The following is a 6204-nucleotide window of genomic DNA, read 5'->3' on the forward strand; positions in this document are numbered from 1 at the left end:
CACACACACACACACACACACACACACACACACACACACTTTAAAACATAAACATAAGTCTGGCATTGGCTCACACCTGTAATCCTAGCTACTCAGAAGGCTGAGATCTGAGGATTACAGTTCTAAGCCAGCCCAGGTGAACAAATCTGAGACTCTTATTTCCAATTAATTAGCAAAACAAAAACACAAGAACAGAGATGGAGGTATGGCTCAAGTAGTAGAGTGCCAGCCAAGAGTGAAAAAAAAAAAAAAGCTAAGAGCACAAAGCCCTGAGTTCAAGCCTTGGTACCAGTGTGTGCAATGTAGTAAATTATCACCAAACTTAGTACTTCTACACAGGCCCTTGCCACACCAAACTTCATGAGCTTAAACAGGAAAAGAAAAAAATAATAAAGTGAATGTGTGGTAGCATCCCCTGACACTTTGTTTTGCCTAGTGGATGGTTTTTCCGTTACCCCAAGGCTTCATGTATGGAAAGATGGGTTCTGCCAAGCTCTGGTGGCTCACGCCTGTAATCCTAGCTACAAGGGGAGGTTGAGATCCAAGGATTGCAGTTCCAAGCCAGCTCAGGCTGCAAAGTCCGTAAGATTCTTATCTCCAATTAACTACTAAAAAGCTGGAAGTGGAGCTGTGGCTCATGAGGTAGAGCACTAATCTTGAGGGGGGAAAAAAAACACTAAGAAACAGCACCTATTCCCTGAGTTCAAGCCCTAGAACAAGGAAAGAAGGGAGGGAAGGAGGAAGAAAATGAGTTCTACTGTCATTAACTAGAATGTCACAGTCTCTCCTCTGAGGTCTAGGAAACATAGAAAGGTAAACTTAGGGCAAGTTAACCTGGTTGAACTTCAGTTTCCTGTGTAAATGTAATTAGCACTGACCACCCACAGAGATTACATTCAGATGCTGTAAATAAAGTCCCCACAGTACTCTGCCAGCACAGAGGAAGCTCTCTGGCTCCAGCCTAGAATCCTAGCTAACTGAGAGGTAGAGATCTTGAAGGTTAAAGATCCAAAGTAGCCTGGGCAAAAAATAAAAAAGCTGGCAAGACCCCATCTCAACCAATGGCTGGGTGCAGTTAAATATTGGTTCCCCCAGCTAGGATAAGGAAAAGCAAATGGTTGGGTACAGCCAGCTATCCCAGCAACCCAGGAAAGCCCAAGTGAGAAGATCACAGTCTAGGCATAAAATGAGACTCATCAAAATAAACAAACCCCAAGCCAGATGCCAGTGGCTCACACCTGTCATCCTAGCTATTCACTGGGCTGAGATCTGAGGCTCATGGTTCAAAGCCAGCCCAGGCAGAAAAATCCATGAGATACTTATCCACTCAATTAATCACCAAAATGCTAGAAGTAGGGCTGTGCCTCAAGTGATAGAATGCCATCCTTGGGCAAAAAAAGCTAAGAGACAGTGTTTAAGCCCCACTACGGACACAAAGATAAACAAATAAAATTTTAAAAAGTTAAAAAAACAAATAAAATAAATAAAAGAAGGACTGGTAGTGGCTCAAGTGATAGAATACCTGCCTAGCAAGCACAGGTTCAAACCCCAGTATAATACAGACACACACACGCACGCACGCATGCACGCACAGAGGAACTTGACAGTTGACAAAGCTCTCCTAGGTCCAAACACCTTGATCTTCCTTCCCAGACTAGTGCTGGATGGCCTCCAGAAAATATATGTTGGGGTCCTGGCACCTTGGTCACCCACTGTCATGATCCAGAGACACCATCACTGGATAGGTCACAGGGTCACCCAGCCAATGATTGTTGTACCCTACTGTGTGGCTGACAGGGTACTGTAGTGGGATGAGCGGGACAGTCCCCACACTTCGTCCAGTGTCTCAAGACTGCACAGCCCCTCATCTCATCCCTACAAAGCTCACTCGGCACCTCCTGTCCTGCTGCTGGCTCTACAGAGAGGGACAAAGAAGGTGTAAGGGACCTGAGACCAGCCTATTCTCCCAGGCAGGACAATAAGCCAGGTGTTGACAGGCCCTGATTCTTGCTGAGAACAAATCATTTTCACGGGAAAGCTATTCCCTGTGCCTTCAAGAGGCCCAGTCTGAACAGCCTCACAAAGGAAACAACCTTGTTCAACAACCAGCTGTCCAAGCTGGTGAAACCCAAGGGGCACTCCCTCAAGTCCACACCAGCAACCCCAATGCACCAATGGGCCGAACTCCCCTCGGAGTGTCTAAGCAGAAGTTGAGTGGAATTCCGTGAGACAAGGGAGGGGTGTCTTTTTATAGAAAGCACTCAGTCACAACCAATAATATGCTCCCTTATGGGAGTCCCTTCTCTGAAGGTTGCTAAAGATAAAATATGCATTTTACCATGCACAATGACAAGTTTAAACCCATTTACTGGAAGTTGAGAACTCTGTACAGCCCCACCACCTATGAAAACTGTTGGGGAGGAGGTGGTTCTGGGTTCCTCTGGCCCCAAGAACACTCAACAAACTATGTTGTTGATTCTGGAGGAAGATAAGGCTATGATATAGTATCTAGAATTTCATACCTGTATTTTTTCCTGACAGGAGTATAAAATGGTATCGTATCCCCTGTTGAAAAAGTCTGCAACTCCTTCCTTCCCTTGGTCCTTCCCTTTCTTCCTTCCTTCTTTCTTCCTGCCTTTCTGCCCTCCTTCCTTCCTTTTTCAGTACTGAGATTTTAACTCAAAGCCTCATTCACACTTTTTTAAGGCTTTCACTCTACCACTTGAGTCATTTCTCCAGTCCAGTCCCATTTTATATTGCTGGTTATTTCTGAGACAGGGTCTTGCTTTCCACTCATATAGGTGTTTGACTTGTGGTCCCCCTATTTTAGGCTTCCCTTTATTGCTGGGATCACAGGTGCTCACCACCACATCAAGCTTCCCTCCATTTAATGATTTTAGATTTTTCTGTCAAGGATGATCTTGAGCCTCAACCCTCTCAGGCTCAGCCTCCCCAGTAGCTAGAATTACAGGCATAAACTATAGCACCCAGTTTAAGTCCAACATCTTTGTAAAAGGTTCACATACACCTTCTCTGTCACCCCCCCCTCACCCCCGGCAACTCACTTCTGAGTATTTATTCATGAGAAGACTTGGACACACATGTTCGTGCAAGCCAGCACTGTTCACAATAACCAAAACTAAACAAAAACAAACATACAAACCGAAGCCCTAAATCCATAATCCCAAATCCATCAACATGTGAGCAACCTGTTATGTAAACATACCTCCAGAATACAAAGTCAACAGTAAGAAATCACCAAGTGCCTGGTACTAACAACATAGATGAGTCAGGAAAACATGCTGAGGAAAAGAAGCCTTTTCTGGGTGCTGGTGACTTACACCTATAATCCTAGCTACTCAGAATGCTGAGATATGAGCACCAGGGAACAAAGCCATCTTATCTCCAATTATCCATCAGAAAGCTGGAAGTGGAGCTGTAGCTCAAGTGGTACAGTGCCAGCTTTAAGGGGAAAAAAGCTAAGGTCCTGAGTTCAAGCCCTAGTACTGGCACCAAAAAACAAACTGAAAAGCCTTATATAGCACTGAAGAATTCCATTTGCAGGAAGTTCAGGAACATCCTAAACTAATGTGTGTTAGAAATAGAAGAGTGGTTGATAAGAAGGTGGGGGCAGAAACAGAATAGACGTGAGGGAGTTTAAGGAAATTGTCAAGGGTGATGATCTGTCTTGATAAGGAGTAAGGATACACAGGTGCATGCATATATGAAAACATTATTCAAACAGCACTCACAGCTTGTGCATTCACTCTTTGTATATAAATATTACCTTAAGAAATCACGAACATATTCTGAACTCTAATAAACTATTTGCTCAAATGTTTACAAGGATTTGTCTGCAATTTCCTTTAAATACTTAAGACAATAAGCTAAGACTGACGGGTAGAGACAGAGGTCAGTGGACAGATGTGTAGTAAAGCCAGTGTAACACAATAGTAAGTAGAGAGTCTACATATGGGTTTCTGGGTGATCACTGTTACCACAACTTTCCTTTATCTGAAAAAAAAAGTGGTGGGCTAAGCCAAATGCCAGTGACTCCCACTTGTAACCTTAGCTACACAAGAGGCTATGATCCAGAGAAATCAAAGTTCAAAGCCAGTATAAAGTCCTTGAGATTCTATCTCCTATTAACCAACAAAAACCTAGACTGGAGGTATGTATAGTTCAAGTGGTAGAACATCAGCCCAGCAAACAAGCAAGCTGAGGAACCCCAAGGCTCTGAGTTCAAACCCCAGTACCTCCAAAACAAAAAAGAAGAGATGAGAGGTGGAATAGAGTCAGGGTGACCTTTCTTTAACATGCCCACCAAGCCACACAGTTCCAGCTCTAATCAAAAGTGAAGACCAGAGGAGTACAAGTAGCTTTACAGGAACTCACATCACTCATGCCAAAGATTTTCTGCCTGTTTCCCTACAGACGAAGCAATTATTTGAAGGGAAGCCAAAAATTCCTGCTCAGGAGGGAGAAACTCTCTCAATTTGTATCCTCCATCTATTCTATTTCAATTCCTACACAATCTATTAGCCAACTGCACAATACTCTACTTCCATTTGCTCAGAGTCTACATCGCCAAAAACACGAACAAAGAAAACCCAACCCAGTGACTCCATCCACAAACTGCAGCCAGGGGAATGATGTCCCAGCCACGGATGGGCTGGAGTCACTTCTGGCAGGCCAGAAACGCCAGGGAAAGGCAAAAGAGGACGCAGGGTCCCGTCTGAGGTTACAATGATTTTATTGAGGTTAGCGCACATGCACGAAAGAACCCCAAACAGTTTGCTGCCTAACCCCTCTCTGGGGCTGGTGACATCTGGGGTCATTTGCACTTCCTCGGAACTTGGCTGTTCAAAAGTACAAATTAGGACTCTCAGAAGGGAAGGAGGGGTGAAGAGGGGACACGTAGGGTGCAAAGCCAGCCTGGCCACAGGCGCCCAGGTCGCTCACATTACACCCGCTTCCTTCCTGGCAAGGCCTCATTTATCCTGAGATGACACACGGTGGCAGGGTTGGAAGGCGCCTAGTCTGCACGCAGGGCATCTGAACGCAGCTGTAGCCATTGCGCCAAGGGGCTGTTGCTGGGATCCAGGCGGGCACACACACGCACAGACGCATGCACACACACACACGCGCGCGCGTGTGCCAGACTTTTTTAAAAAGGTAGTTTTTGTTTAAGCCCCCAAACAAACTCACTGACACCCCCCAGCGTCCCTGGGAACCAGCACAGCCACTTGGGCAGCTGATCCGCGAGCCTGAGAGAGGGCAGCAGGGAGCGCGCCTGGGCCTCTAAGCGGTTCTCGCTGCCCAAGGTAGTTGTACCCGAGGTGAAGGGCACAACCGGAGCGCAGGCCTGCCACCTCAGCCCCCCGAAACCCACCACCTTTCCCCACCCTCTACCCAAACCGACAGCCAGGCTCCACCCCTTGAAAGCCGGGGAGGTCAGGTCAAGAAAATCCCTTACAGAGAGGAGATTCCCCGCTTGCAATGCCGGGGACCCTGGGCGCCTCCCGGGTGCGCGCGGACCGCTGCTTCCGCTCATCCAGCACCTCCGCCCCGGGCGCACGCGGGGGGTCCGCGGGGCACCGCCCCGCCCACCTCCGGGCCACGCTCTTCTCCAACCTGAACCCCACCGCCGGCCCCACCTCCTCTGTCCAAGACCCCTGCAGCCATGTCTTGGACCCACCTGTAGCCTCGAAGCGCCTCCTCTGCGCCCTTCCGAGGCGCCCTTAAATCTGTACGCAGAGCCCACTCCCCCCCCCCCAGGAAGGCCACTCCCCAGGGCCTCTACACGTGCCAGGGTGATTTCCCTTCCCCTTCCCTCCCCTCCCCCCAAATAAAGTTGGCCCAAACCCTGCCGTCCCGTGGATCTGTCCCTGTCCCCTTTCTGCCCACCCTGGCCAGGGGGGGCTCGTCCAGCAGCTCCGGGGCCCGGGTACAGAACTACCTGCGAGGAGGTGCCGCGGGGCGCCGGTCCTGCCCGCTAGCCACTTAGTCCCGAGGACCTAGAAGGAGGGGCCTGTGCCCTACCGCATCCCCGCCCGCCCAGCCCCGCCGCGCGCCCCCCTACCTTTCCCGATCCGCGGCGGCGGCGAAGGCGCGGGCTCCCCGAGACAGCGTGCGGCGTCCCGGGAGGAAAGTTTGTGCCATGCAGGGGAGGCGGCGCGCGGAGGGCGTGGGCGCCGCGGTGGG

The 6204-nt window shown here is 49.0% G+C and overlaps 1 protein-coding gene across 3 annotated transcripts in view; it reads right to left on the reverse strand.

Annotated features, from left to right (window-relative positions):
- The window catches only part of Rftn1 (raftlin, lipid raft linker 1), a 220469-nt gene extending 214271 nt beyond the window's left edge, over positions 1-6198 (reverse strand). The window contains exon 1 of one of the 3 annotated variants that reach the window (XM_013022176.1): positions 6083-6198. The gene's annotated coding sequence lies outside the window, so the exon portion shown is untranslated. Of the gene's footprint in view, positions 1-5476; positions 5526-5698; positions 5724-6082 lie in introns of those variants that run through there. The other 2 variants (XM_013022172.1, XM_013022171.1) reach the window with 2 other exon arrangements.
- Between the last annotated feature and the right edge of the window lie 6 nt (positions 6199-6204).

This window comes from Dipodomys ordii, unplaced genomic scaffold, assembly GCF_000151885.1.
Source record: "Dipodomys ordii isolate 6190 unplaced genomic scaffold, Dord_2.0 Scaffold60, whole genome shotgun sequence".
Classification (NCBI taxonomy): Eukaryota; Metazoa; Chordata; class Mammalia; order Rodentia; family Heteromyidae; genus Dipodomys; species Dipodomys ordii.